This window comes from Dermacentor albipictus, chromosome 4 (genome assembly GCF_038994185.2).
Source record: "Dermacentor albipictus isolate Rhodes 1998 colony chromosome 4, USDA_Dalb.pri_finalv2, whole genome shotgun sequence".
Classification (NCBI taxonomy): Eukaryota; Metazoa; Arthropoda; class Arachnida; order Ixodida; family Ixodidae; genus Dermacentor; species Dermacentor albipictus.
Window position 1 is genome coordinate 82,112,971 of NC_091824.1, and position 14,767 is coordinate 82,127,737.

Sequence of the window (14,767 nt, forward strand, 5' to 3'; positions counted from 1 at the left end):
CCCGTTCATGTCCTGTATGATAACCTGTATATAATGTATAAAGTCCCTTTTGTTATTCTCATCGACGCCAGGCTCGGAGTCTTCGCTACCAACGCTCTGTCACGAAACGGGTGACGAGCTCTACGGGACCACAAAGCCGTAATCGTGGTGCAGCGGTACAAGTTCGTAACACTGGTGGCACCGGTTGGAAGTTCGTAACACTGGTGGCACCGGTTGGATGTCGTAATAACGTTTGGTGGCAGTAAGCGACAGGTAAGGGTAATATCTAGGCAAAACTTAAATTGAGTATAGCTACATGGGGCCTCGGCAACACATTACGCACGCAACTGCATTCGAGTGTTATGAACGTATCAATGTGCCAGTGTGCTGGCGAAGTAAAATATATTTGTATGAATTACTGCTTTCCTAAAAATTTTCTTAACAAGTACTCGAAAGCATTACGTGGTTTCAGACAAGTCAATCATAAACGGGCGCGGTTTTGAAGTATCAGATGCGCGTGCGTCATCAGATATCGCGAGCAGGTCGGTGCGCCGCTGTCGATACGTGGCAGCAAAGCAGTGAAAGCGAAAGCTTGACATTATGCCAGAGTCCTTGCAAATAGGCGCTAGAGTGTATCGTTCGAGGTGTCCACTACCTAGTGATTCATTGTGGCGATTTGAACGCGTGCTCTCGGCTCAATGTTTGTGAACTTCTGCGTTAGCGGAATAGAAAGTACATTTTCCTTACATGAAGAGCATACGTAAGAACTCTGTAAAAAACACCTTCGAGAATGTGTACCATTGACGAAAAGGAAAGCTTTCGGCACTGTCATTGGCTTAAAATTATTCATTGCAACACATATCTCATGACCTTATTAAAGTTTTGCATCCATTCATCCATCCAACACTTATTGATAACGCGAAAACGAACGCATTCTTGTAAACCATGCAGGGTCCTTGTATAGCAGGTGCGATATAATCATACTTCGAGATTGAATCATATGGAGAAGTAGTGCATGGCGCACAGGGCATACCACAAATCTTTTTGCTTTTCTGTTCGAAGCGTACATATCTTAGCAAAAATATGGTGGTCATCACTGTGAGAGAACGCTGCTGTTACATTTAATGAACTCAGAGCCGAAGCAGACACTAAAAATCGTTGTCTTTTTTGGTGCAGTCAGTATTTTATAGCCATAAAAAGCTTGCGCAAACGGCGCGAACCGCGTCACTATAGAACGCTTCAATATTTGTCGATAGTTTCTGGATTGCTCGATACATGTGGGTCGTGCTATCAACGCTCACTGCCTTGTTACATAAGCTTAACTATAACACGAATAGTTATTTATGACTCATATGCAGGTTCCGCGCTGACAATATCCCTTGACTGTGTCTTTTTTTATGCGAAGCATATTACGAGGGCTCAACCCAGCTCCTCAGGCGCGGCGGTGACCATGAAATCACGTGACACCGTGACGTCACGACAGAGGAGAACGAGGGCTCAACCCAGCTCCTCAGGCGCGGCGGTGACCATGAAATCACGTGACACCGTGACGTCACGACAGAGGAGAAGTGGCTTTGGCTCAACTCTTGCAAGACGGGCTGGGTGGGAATCGAACCAGGGTCTCCGGAGTGTGGGACGGAGACGCTACCACTGAGCCACGAGTACAACGCTTCAAAGCGGTACAAAAGCGCCTCTAGTGAATGCGGTGTTGCCTTAGAAACGCGCTGTTTCTAAGGCGTGCGTCTCTTGCTCAGGCGCACATTTCGTTGCCGCGCCGAACGCTGCTTTGCTCGACGCTCACCGCGTCCAATGCGGGGCGCGTAGTCGCTGCCCTGTAGCCCATTCTCTTACACCCCTTGGCGGGTCGACGGGAACGCTGTCGCGTTCCACTCTTGAAGGCGAAGAAGTAATGCATGAGTTGTTTCTTCGTCTAGCCGAACCAAATATAGCCAAGCAACAGCAGTTCACCAGGCTAAACAGTGGTTCAACAACTAAAATAAAGGCTAGTATGCTTCGCATCCTGGGCTTAACCTTACCTAAGCCACAGCCATTTTTTTTTCTTGCCCTTGAACAACCGCGCCTGATTTGTCACGAATGTATGAGATCGAACCTCTGGCTGCCTGCGCTGCTTGCCTTCTTTTATTGTTTCTACACATGTAAAGGTGCTGGTGGTCGTTTTGTAGACGGAAGTGTCGAATTTCTTACCGTTTTCTGCCAGTGGCTGCAGGTGCAAACTGATTTGTTTTGCGTCATATAATTGCAGCAAAAATGTGTCTAGCAGCGGTAGACGTGCCGCCTGAAACACGCGCGGTTATCCCATAAGCAGAGTTATAAATGTTTAGGTAATATATGCTTCCGATGTGTACATGTACCGCATCAAATTCTTGCGGGACGTATTTATCCACCAGGCATTTAATAGGCCACACAATACGAAGCCACCGGTTTCAAGTCCAACTTGAGCGTTCATTTCCTGCGGCATCGCTGCCTTCATTGCTAATATTAGAGAGTCGCTGTAGCCTTGAGCATCCGTCACAATGTGCTTAGGCAGAAGAACGTGCTTTCTCCTCTGGCTCAACACGCAGCTATTCGAAGATCTGGCGTGACGAAGAGATGCTGCGGTTCATTGTGTACTGTCCAGAAAAATGTAATCGACTTTATTTCCGCACTGCGAGGCTACCACAGAGCAAATGAAGTTCTGTTTTACCTCGAATTACGCGCGTTCTTACTGAACTGCAATAGAAACGGCCTATTAAGTTGCGCGGTGTCTATCGCCCTGGCAACTGTAGGCGGTCAAGCGCAAGTCGAAAGAATGTGTGCTTCTGGAGAGATTGATGATTCGACAATGTAACTGCGCTCGCTAGCGTCTGAGGAGTCTGGCGCAATTGAAGGCGACTACATAGAGGCCACAAATTAGAGCCGCACGCCCCTCTCGGGTATCGACAGTGTGCTAGGGCATTCTGGCGCCCAACCACTTAATGTGTGTGCTAATAAGACGAAGGTCTGGCGTCGACTCGTGGCTGTGTGCTCAGAGACCGGAGAAACACGACACATCGAGGCATCATTATGAAACTTAGACCTAAAAGGGTGACAAACATCACTTACGGACGGCCGACCACAAAAACAGTCGGTATTAATGCGTGCACGTGAGCGCATTAATTATAAAGAGAATCAATGCTGAAAGATATTCAGGGAACAGAAAGCGAATAAGAACGATACTAGAAGCGTTTTCTGGCATGAAAAAAACTCGCTAGCCGCCCTTTCTAGGCTCTAAAGTACGAATGAAGAGATGGGTAAATGAAGCAGAGCAAGGAGGTTAACCAGGGTCTAGCTCGGTTCGCTACCGTATATTTATATGACGGGGAAATGGGATGGAAAAATAAGAAGGAAGATGCTCGAAATGGTCTCTTTATAGACGCTCAAGACAGTGCTAAATGGCTGATCACCAAAAGGGAAAAGGGCACGGTTTTGGACGCAGGCAATAAAAGCCGTCTTAGTCGAAGTGCATACACTTGTAAATACACTTACCTCTAGCATGCATTAAAAAGCCCGTTGTTTTCTTGGCAGCCAAAGCCTGCAATTTTTGAGGAAAGTATATTGAAACTGCTCTTTTTATTTAGCGATTTTTCCAAGATACGTGTGTTTGCTTCATGTGTATATTCTTTTCTGCCAAGGGATGCGTGATGCGGGAGACACATGGTGCGATTTTCCGTGCGATTAGTCGTACGGCGCGTCGTGTGCGACTTGCCGCATGCGGCGATTCGGGACACATGGTACGAATGACCGAGCGGCGGCTAGCTCCGCCCAGAACCGGCGCCCCTGCGTGGAAGTTTGGAATGCTGCATAACTTCGAACAGAAAGTGAAAGCAAACGTACTTGCACAGCTCTCTTGTTTGGAACAAACGATGACAATATAAACACGCCCATGGAAGCACTGTAGACGTGTTTCCACAAGGCCGCGTTAGCAGTAACGGCTCCTTTGACAGCCGCCGATGGCTGTGCCGGCAGGCACAGCTCGCTCGGCCACCGAATCCGACACCGGTGGCGCTTGTGACACGATCGCCGATCGCTTGCAGCTCGTAAAACGAAGCGTCTATGTTAGTCGGCACAACGTGTACGCAGTTATCCTACGCTTATATTGCAGCACATTTGATTTCATTGGCGCCGACAGAAGCGAACGAGCATGCCAGGCGAGCTTGCGATCGCTGGGAGACCGTGTAGGCCTAGCTCGCCGGCCGTCTATCCGAGGCCGAGGGCCCATGCCGATGCGTCCGCAGCTCGTAATTAAGCGCCTAAATTCATCAGCACAATCAATGCTTGAACATTTATGTTTTTCTTATGTGAAAATACGGTTAGTTTTCTCGGTGCCGTTAGTAGCGATGAGTAAACACGCCACTCAGGCGAGCCGCTTCGTATAGACGATTGCTGGCGCATCTGCGCTGACGGCGTCCGTTTACTATATCGCACGACGTTTCATAACATGCACTCTTTTGAGGCCACTTTATTCTATAAGTTATTTCGTGTCAGAAACAAATTGCTGCTTATTTATGTGCCGCCGTCAGCGGCGAAAGAGGCCCTCGTTTCGACCAGGGAGAAAAAACAGACATGATCGGAGCGGCGAGGCGCTCGCTCGCCGGCTCCGCCCCGTCGGGTCTATGACGTGGCCGTGACGTTCGCGCTACCTGCGCTGTCATTGGCTGCGGTCGCCCGACCGATGCGGCGGTCGCACGAGAATATTCAGCAAGTTGGTCGCATGCGCGGCGTGCGATTCGGCGCCGCGTGCGGGGGATTTGGTTGAGAACCTGTTGAGTGCGGCTGCCGGTGCGAATGGTCGTACGACCGTTCGCACGGAAAATCGCACCATGTGTCTCCCGCATGAGGCGCACGTTGCGTGACAAGAATAACCGCACGAATGAGCATATCGATTCAGGCCTGCGAATATTTCGCAGAAATGAAATATTTAAGGCGCTTATTCAATGAACAAATTGTACGGAAATGGAAAATGCGCGTGACGATGCAAGCGGACTCTTAAAGAAACGTTCCATGCCTAAATCTTCATGCTACAATAATATATTTTTAAAAGGCAGCATATTCTGACTGGGAAGTGTCAGTACTGGGCAGATGCTGCACATGTGGTATAGAGTACACGTTCTCGGAACTTGAAGAAAACATTTTGGAATAACCGTGGAGCGTTCATTTTCAATAGTTCTTTTTTTATATCAAAACACCGTAGGTGCAGTTATTAACAGCGGGCCAACAGCACCGAAGCTAGGGGTTGGCGTTGTTAATTAAATAAATAAGAAATGCCAGTCTGAGAATTTCTCGCCCTATGTACAGGCGCATGAGTGTACTGCGGAAACACAGATCTCTGCTGATCGTTTTTTTTGACACTTACGACCGTCACACTTTATACAACTGATGGCGCCATTTCTTGCTCGTTCAGCAATCATTCAGTTCCTCTGTCTTCTTCATCGAACACGGTCACTCACCTTGGCACAGTTGCGCTTAAAGGGTAACTCCAGCATTCTCTAACCCACATTAGGATATCGTCATTTTCAAATGGCATTGACAGTCCTGTTACCGGTACGGTTGCTTCAGCTATAGATTAGAAACTCGCCAATAACCTTAAATAACCGATAAACGAGGTACCAAAACCGAAACGAGCTTCTGTGACATCACGACGAGTCGATTACGTCGGATCCCACACTACCGCAATGTAGACACGCGGAACACGGGCTAAACACGCAGTACACGTGGAGCTAACGCCAAAAGAACGAAGTTGACAATGCCTTCTGACGACACAGGGAACTTTTCCAGCTCTTGCGAACTAGACCGCGGCAATTTCAGCGACGATTTCAGCAAGAGTATCAGCGCTGAATCATCGCCATTGCCGCCGCCCCGCTAGGCAGTTGACGTGTCCAAGCTCAATGCATTGTGTTGCGGCAAAAGGAAGAGAAGCACGGCTATCGCGCCTGTCAAAACGACAACTGTCGGCCGTTGTCTCGTAGAAGAAGGAGCCAGCTTCGTCGTTTCTGGGCGAAGTGGCGAGTTTCTGACGTCACAAACACAGGGCGGCGAGTAAAATGTCCTACATTCGTGGGCATAAGTCCAGAACATGCGACCAATATTTAAGATTAATTTTCAGCAAAACTACATGACTTACAGTCCTATCGTTTGGCACAGATAATCAGAATGCAAAAGGGGACATATATGCAGAATTTTATTAGGGTCAGTGGACACAGAAAAATCGCCGGAGTTGCACTTTGATGTTCCACTAAAGATGAGTTTGCAATCGCAAGATCGTCTTTAGTGGAACATTAAAGGGCGTTTATTTGCATCTGAAAATTAGAATTATTATTGGCTGCATTATACGTTTCTCGGTTTCTACGCTCATTTAAGTGCGAGTTTAACGTTAACCTTTGGTTGACAAGAATCCAGTTTGTATTTACCCCGCTCCCGATTATGTAATACTACAGGATCTTTCTGAAATCGAGGTACCGGTGATATTTATTACAGTGGCTGCTACTGAAGCGGCGCGTTATCTTGCCACTTTACACAAAAAAAAGGGAAGTGAACTTTTGTTTAAATAATCAAGTAGTAGTGAAAGCTTCAAGGGTGGCCTCACGTTGATGTTAGTATTGGAGCATTCATTTTGGTTTTTGTAACAACCAATACATCAAACCTACCATGTAACTGCTTCAGTTCATTTCGAATGTCATGTCGTTGCGAAATTATTGCTTCTTTTTTTGCGGACAGAGACAAGCCAATTAAGTACGCAGCCCTATGCACATTTACGTATAGTTGATTCCGGTGAATTCATGCTTGTAGAGCTTGTAGAGCATGCTTGCAAGCGCCGTCAGACGTAAGCACAAGAATCCAGGGCCATCTACAGGGGTTTAGCTTTAATAGTAGTCATGAAAGTTTCTTTTGTTTCATGGCAAATTATTGCTCTTTCACAGTAGTCTTCAGAAATTTCTCGGAGTCCTTGACGATTTTTTTTAGGAACAAATGCGTTTCAAAGGGGAACTCGCCACCATGTTTCTGGTTGGTACATGATACGAAAGTTTCTTTTGTGATGATAACGTGTTACTAATTAGCACATATCAGAATTTCTTTTTAGAGATTTAGTCTTTTTCTTATGCGTTATGCGTGTTAGATTAAAATTCGACAAATATTCATATTTAAAAAAAAAAGCAAATAAAACACTTCGGAGAGCTACCACTACCGGGATTCGAACATCTGTTTACACTGGAACTTACATGCCCCACATTGACTGGGTAGGTGAACTTTCTTGTTTCGCAACTAGAAACTAGAATATTTGCTACTAGGAGAGAGAAGAGCTGCCGGTGCTCGCCGCTTCTTGAGCATTAATTCAACGGCACTGTAGCAAGAAGTCACTTCACACAAAAGTAACATGGCCAGAAAACTGAACTCTAGGGAACTTTATATTCTTTGGAATTCTTTATACTTGAGCCCAGGTGCGGCGTTCATGAACTGAACCAATTTCTAGGCCTAATCTCAGGTTGAAGTGAACTGGGACATCTGTACCCAATAGAGGTGAGTGGTGAAGGCTGAAGTTCATCAATTAGAACTTCAGAGGCCTTAAGCTAATTATTTCGAATGCAAATCAAGATTGTAGAAGCGTAGGCACAGCCACATCCGCGCTTTCGGCGGCATAATTTCGGTCCGAGGTCCGTCCGAACGATTATATTGTTTCCGTCGCCTAACCAAACATTTCTTGAAAAGCCAACACAATAATTGCGTATTGGAACCATGGTAAGCTGGGTAAACTTATGCGCCATAGTTGGTTACAGTATCAAAGAAAGAATTGAGTGACGTTACCATATACAAGGACAGCTGATTACACATATGGCACTACAATAAAATTCATTTAATGTGTCCGACAATCAAATCTTTTGTTTTTTTAAGTGAATAGCAAATGTTAAGGTAATGCTGTATCGCGTCATGACAGTACTAATAACGGGCCACATATAAATTCTACTTTGTTTTTCGCGCGGAAAACCTTGTGTGCAATCTCAAATTAGCGCCTCGTGTGAAGCTAATGCTGTGGCATGGCATGTATTGATTTTATAAATTTCTGATAGCTCCCAAGCAAACAATTAGAATTTTATTTACAAAAACTTCAAAAGCCATTTTCAAAAGTGAAACACGCGCTGTAAGGAACAAACACCGAACGCTTCAGAGTGAACAGTTACTGAACTATCCCATTCAAGGCACCCCAGATATCTCTTTCCTGGCCACCTTCCACCTAGCGACCTAACACATTTTAAATCAAATAAATGTCCTCTCCCTCTTACTATCCGCAATACGAGCAAAAAGGCGCTGAAGGTGCGTACGGTTACAATATGACGGTTAGAATGAAATTCAGGGCTAAGACGTGCCAAAACCACGATATGGCTATGAGGCACGCCGTAGAGGTGGACTGCGAATTGACTTTGACCAGCTGAGGTTCCTCAAAGTGCACCCAATGACCGGTACACGGGCACTTTTGCATTTCATTCCCATCTAAATGCGGCCGTCATGGCCCGGATTCGATCCCGCGCCCTCAGGCTTAACCAACACCACCTAAAGCACAAGGCCTTTTCACCCCTATCCATGCCGTCACGCAACCGGCCCGAAATTTCTATTCACAAGATTGGCGTGATGAAAGCGGTGACGTCAAAATCATTCTTACCTACTCGGAAGCGTTCCCATTAGGTTCTATGGCAGTTGGGCAAGTAACATGACGTCATGGATCGGAGTGAAAATGCCTTGTGCTATCTATAGGTGGCGTTGGCTTAGCAGCGCAACGCCAAAGACACTATGCCACCGCAGCGGGTAATACGGCGGTCAGTGCTCACCAAACCACATAGTCATCTTCTGCGCTTTCATATAAAATGAAACCTCGGATACGCTAAGCGCGAAATTCGCTGGCTCAGTACAACGCTGAGTACATAGTGCCCGACGCTGACAAATGTGTTTTTTTGTACAAGACGAAAACACATTCTTTCCGTCGCATGAAATGAAAGCAAGAATCAAAAGGCGTCGAAAGAGGCAAAACGTGCTTCCGTGTGCTACCTCGTTGTTTCCACCACGGTAGGTGCAAGACGATGCATTTGGCTTAGCCAGGCATCCGAACGTCGTCCTAGGGCTTTCAAGCGAACAAACCGCTAACCAGTTTGGCGTTGCGCTGCTTAACTCGAGGTCACGCGTTCGACCCCGGCCAAGGTGAGCGCGCATTCCGATGGGAGCTGAATGCAAAAAAAGGGTCGTGAACCGGGCTTCGGTTGGGCACGGTAAAGAACACGAGGGGGTCATAATTAATCCTCACTATGACGTGGGCCTGATAACCATACCGTCGTTTCTTGCACACGCACATGCACACGCACGCACGCATATATATATATATGTATATATATATATATATATATATATATATATATATATATATATATATATATATATATATATATATATATATGTATATAAGTACAGCGCCATGCTGCTTAAGTAATGAGGCCTCTTTCGTGAACGTGCGTATTGTACAGTGCCTCATGAAACGATGTCAACGGTGTAGAACATGAGACTCTCGGTGCGTTTGCCAAAGTGTGTTGTTGTACGAACTGGTGCATATTTGGAGGATAGAAATGGGTACGAAATAAGAGAGACGATGGACATCTGCTTTGCTCGGCAGAATAATGATACGTGTTTTGCTGACACTTCGATTGCGCTCAGAGAATGTTAGTTTGATATGATCTGTATACTCAATTGATTACACGTGCGCATCTCTCAGAGACAGCAAGATGGGCTTTCATTTCGCCGTAGTGGTTTACAGTAAACATATGCTGTATATGAGGACCCTGTCATGGGTGCTTGCTTTTAAAGCCCTAAGACGTGAGGTTTTAGCGCATGTAGCGAGGACAGGGAAAAGAGAGTACGATTGGTGCTCATGCTTTGAAGGGGGTCATGCAGATTCAGATCTTTGCATTGAGAGAAAGGTTTCCCTGTCACGCTGACATTACGCTTGCATAGCGTGCTTATCACGTGTGCAGCTGATACAGTGATTCAAACTAGGGTGGTTAAACACGTAATGTAAATAGGTTGATGACCGCCTCAAAAGAAGTTAGCCAACAAACGTCTGTGAAAAAATAAGGAGGAAACAGAAACTTTGATCGGGTGAAAACGTTTACGCGATCAAACGTTTCATGTGTGGTAGCTATAGCAGAAAGAAGTAGTCAACGCATGCAATATTCTTCATGAAATATTTTAAAAGCTCTAAATAAGCGCTGTGAAAGTTGAGCAGGAGAGTTACACTCAGTGCTCATGGTTTACTACTCCAGAATATTGTATAAATGATCGCGCTTCGGCTTCCCTTGGCGTTTCTGACGCGTTTCTATGAGTGCCTTTTCGGAACTGACTTCAGGAATTGGCAGAGCGGAAATGTACCCTAGGCCAATGAAATTTATAGCTATGGTGGCCTTTGGAATGGAAAGTAGACGGTCGACATACAGCGGTAATTAAACTATTATTGCCGAGGTCATACAGAAAATGCGACGAAGCACATTCCCGACATTCTGCATCAATTCGAGGTATAGTAGGTCAGTAGACAGCGACTCGGCGAAGCAAAAGTCCACTTATTATATATAAAAAAGAAAAAAAAAACATTTGTGACTGTTTTAAACCAAACTGACCCATCGCAGGCTTTGGACGGTTTCTGTTATTGTTAGTGTCAAAAAAACATTCTCAAATTAAGTTTCAGCACTGGCGACAAGAATGACGCGACCGGAACCAACCACCGTGGTCGCCCACGCACCTGTTCCCGAACGAAGTTGCTGCACTTAGATTTAAAGGCGTCAGTAAAAAACCTCACTAATAATTTAACAGCAGTAAAAACCTCGCAAATAACCTGCCACTGCGAAGACTACGATACAAAGGATAAAAGCAACATCAGGCTGCTACGTTCGTCGCCTTCGGCCGGTAAGCTCGCACACAATAAGGTTGCAACGTATAGAGAAAGTGGATACAAAAAGTCTTGCATATTTATTTATTTATTTATTTATTTATTTATTTATTTATTTATTTATTTATTTATTTAATACATACTGTGGACACGAAGTCCATTCAGGGTGGATAACACAATATTAGGTGGTCACAAGAGGTAAAACAATGTCGATACAATAAAATGCGGCAACAATGCGACAATAATGCTGATACAAAAGGTAAACAGTCGTGATACAAGTTTTATAAAGGCAAGTCGTTCCAGTCATTTATGGTGCGTGGAAAGAAAGAGTATTTAAATAGGTTGGTTCGGGCAAAATAGGGGGTCACTGCATTTTGGTGGTGTTGGCGAGTAGGTCTCGTTACTAGTGGACTTAGATACACTGCCGGGTCGAGTGCCAATTTGTTAAGTAACTGAGAAAGAAAGTCAAGCCGTAATGTTTTTCCACGCGATTCAAGTCTAGGAATATTATTAGACCTCATTAGTTCAGTTGGTGAGTCGAATGTCGAAAATTTGTTGTAAACAAACCGGACAGCCTGTATTTGGATTCGTTCAAGTTTCTTTATGTTACATTGAGTGTAGAGATTCCAGATAATACAGGCGTACTCGAGCTTCGGTCGAATTATGTAGTAATAAGCAAGCAGTTAAACAGAGGATGGGGAGTGTTTAAGCTTATATTTGAGAAAGCACTGTTTACGGAAAGCAGAGAAAGATATATTTTACGCGTGAAGGTTCTAGGACAGGCTGCTGCAAAAGGTAACACCTAAATATTTATATTTAGTAACTTGTTTAAGTGCATAGGAGCCTAGCATATAACTATAAGAGAGAGAGAGACAAATGGGAAGGAAAGACAGGGAGGTTAGCCAGTGTAAATACCGGCTGGCTACCCTGTGCTGGGGAAAGAGGTAAAGGGAATAAAAGGAGAAGGACGAGAGAAAAAAAAACAAGAAAATGCACACAGTAACGCGATGTTACGCGCAACAATAGTCAAATGCGTTCACACAATTCACATGTCCTTAAGAACTTGAGCAAAGCCCTTAAGGCCTTGAGTGCCGAAACCCGAGAGATGTTTTCTTGCGGGAAATGGGAAGAAAAACACTATATATTTCAACATTCAAGGTCACCCCCCATCGAGTGCAGCAATAGAAAATTTACTGAGACTAACATTTAGGTCATCTTGGTCACTAGTGTGGGTAATTTCTTTAAACAGTACACAATCGTCCGCAAATGGTCTTATTTGAACATTCGGCTTTACAACGTCCACAATGTGATTCACGTAGAAGAGGAACAACAAAGGGCCTGGTACACTACCCTGTAGTACTCCAGAGGTCACTGGAAGACAGGCCGAGCGATGCCCACCTACATCCACGAACTGTTCACGATTCACACACGCGCACACACACGCGCGCACACACACACGCACACGCACACACACGCACACGCACACACACGCGCACACGCACACACGCGCGCGCACACACATCGAAATAGCAACTTTCGTTTCGATGTGTGTGCCATGAGACTGCTTGAGGCGCGTTCCCGTGATGGTCTCGTCTGAAATGTCCAATGTGCAGACCGCCCATGTTAATGGAAGAGGCTTCTGTCTTCCTTTCAGTAAGAATAAGGGTCGAGACTGCTTCGTTTTTAGTTTCTGTGCCGTGCCTTGTCTCATACGGAGTTCCAGGGTACGAGATTCCCATACTCTCCGTTATTTCTTAGAAGTGGTCATGTAGGATGCGTCAGGCTGCTTCCGTGAGAAAAAGGAAAATAGCTACCAGGTACTGGCAACGAGGGAAGAATGTGTTGTAATTTGTAATAACCCCTGAAGCTCAGTCATAAAATATGGTTCTCACTCATGCTCAGCCCAGGTCCGAGAATTTGGCGATCTTCGCAGTTTAGAATTAATAATGTAGCGTAAGGATTTCGTCCCCACCTTAGCAAATGACGCCAGTAAATTTGTGCGCTGTGTCACTTAATGGTTGGCCACAGCTCGTAGATGACGAGATCAAAAAAAAAAAAAAGCTTTGCGAGCACCTGCAAGAGTTAGCGGTCGCTCATCTGAAGCCCTCTTTGAATATTGTCGTTGAATCTTTACCGTAAGATTACTAATCCTTCAGATTCCCAAGAGCTGCAGGACGACCTTAACCGCGTAATTGAGTGGTGTTCTAATTGGTGCATGCAACTAAATTCAAATAAATGCAAGGTCATGCGTATATCTCGTAACACTGCCACGCACACCTACTTTATTAATGGTGCACCTGTGACGTCAGTTAGCTCTTACAAGTATCTCGGCCTTCACATATCAAATAACCTTTCTTGGCACTCGCATATTGACTATGTTACTAAAAACGCTAATAGCATGTGTGGTTACTTACGCCGTAATTTTAGCTCTGCCCCTTCTTCCCTAAAGCTAACTCTTTATAAAACTTTAGTTCGCTCCAAATTGGAATATGCTTGAGCCATTTGGGATCCGACTCAGCCGTCATTAGTTTCTACTCTTGAAAGTATTCAAAACCGCAGTGCACGCTTTATATTATCTAATTATTCTCGCTATGCAAGTATTTCTTCAATGAAACGAACTCTTGCCTGATCTTTCGTCACGCCGCAAATCTTCCCGTCTCTCCCTTTTTCACAAAGTTTTTCACTTGAACCCCCTTTTAAAAGAGACCCTTCTTGCCCCTCCGTCTTATATTTCTGCCCGCACTGACCAAAGCCTTAAAATCGGGGTGCCATTGTGCCGTACTAACCGGTACAGTGACTCATTCATCCCCAGGACAAGCACGGACTGGAATCGCCTTCCCGCCTCAATCGCACTCATCACCGACGCTACTAACTTCAAAACCGCCGTTCTGAATGCCTTTTGTTAATACTTTTTGTTAATTTTTTGTTAATACTTGTTTGTATTTTTTACTGCATTACTTCTTGTTTTGACTCCACTCCTTTCTGTAACGCCTTCGGGCCTTGAAGGTACGTGAAATAAATAAATAAATAAATAAATGTTCATAGGTGTTGCATTGTATTTTTATGAATCGCAATAGGTTCGCTACGGTTCTCTCCATGCATAAGGTTGAAAGAGAAAACCGACACCGCCTGTGTTTAACTTCCCTATTGACTTGGCTGAATATTTCAAATAAATGCTGGGAACTCAGACGCGTCGTGAAGGAGAGCTCTGTAATAATTTTGACCATCTAGGTCCAAATTATTAAACGTTTTATTAAACATAAAAACGTTTCTGTATTTTGCCGGACGTACGGATGCACCTCCCGCCTGGGTTACCACGACGTGAACAGACCATGCTGTACCGTCTCTGTCTAGGTGCTGCCTTTACGAACTCATATGCTTTTCTTATTGGAATGACCAACAGCCCCACGTGCGACACATGCAAGAGCGAAGAGACGCTCATACATATCTGTGTCTGCTCGTGATATAGTGCCCAGAGACAAATGATGTGTAGAGCCCTGGACCAGTTGGACAATCGTCCACTATCATAACTGAAAGCTTTAGGTCAGTGCTCTGAAAGAACATCCACGTTGAAGGCCTTATTCGCCGTATTAAGGTTCCTGCGGTCTACGGGGCTTCCTGATAGACTTTAAGAACCGCGCCCCCTACCGCTCTATAGTGTACGCGCTTTGTTAGTGCTCGTCTCGCTTTCTCTCTATCTGCCCCTTCCACTCTCTTTCTCTCTTTATCCCCTTTAACCCTTTCCCCCGTGCAGGGTAGCCAACCGGAACCACTTCTGGTTAACCTCCTTGCCTTTCTCTGTATTCTCTCTCTCTCTTGCCGCCATCTAAA

General features: G+C 45.1%; 1 protein-coding gene across 2 annotated transcripts in view; it reads left to right on the forward strand.

The window, feature by feature from the left end:
* LOC135913357 (glycine receptor subunit alphaZ1-like) overlaps positions 1-14,767 on the forward strand; it is a 191,165-nt gene that overhangs the window by 19,905 nt on the left and 156,493 nt on the right. The gene's annotated exons all lie outside the window — the stretch shown is intronic.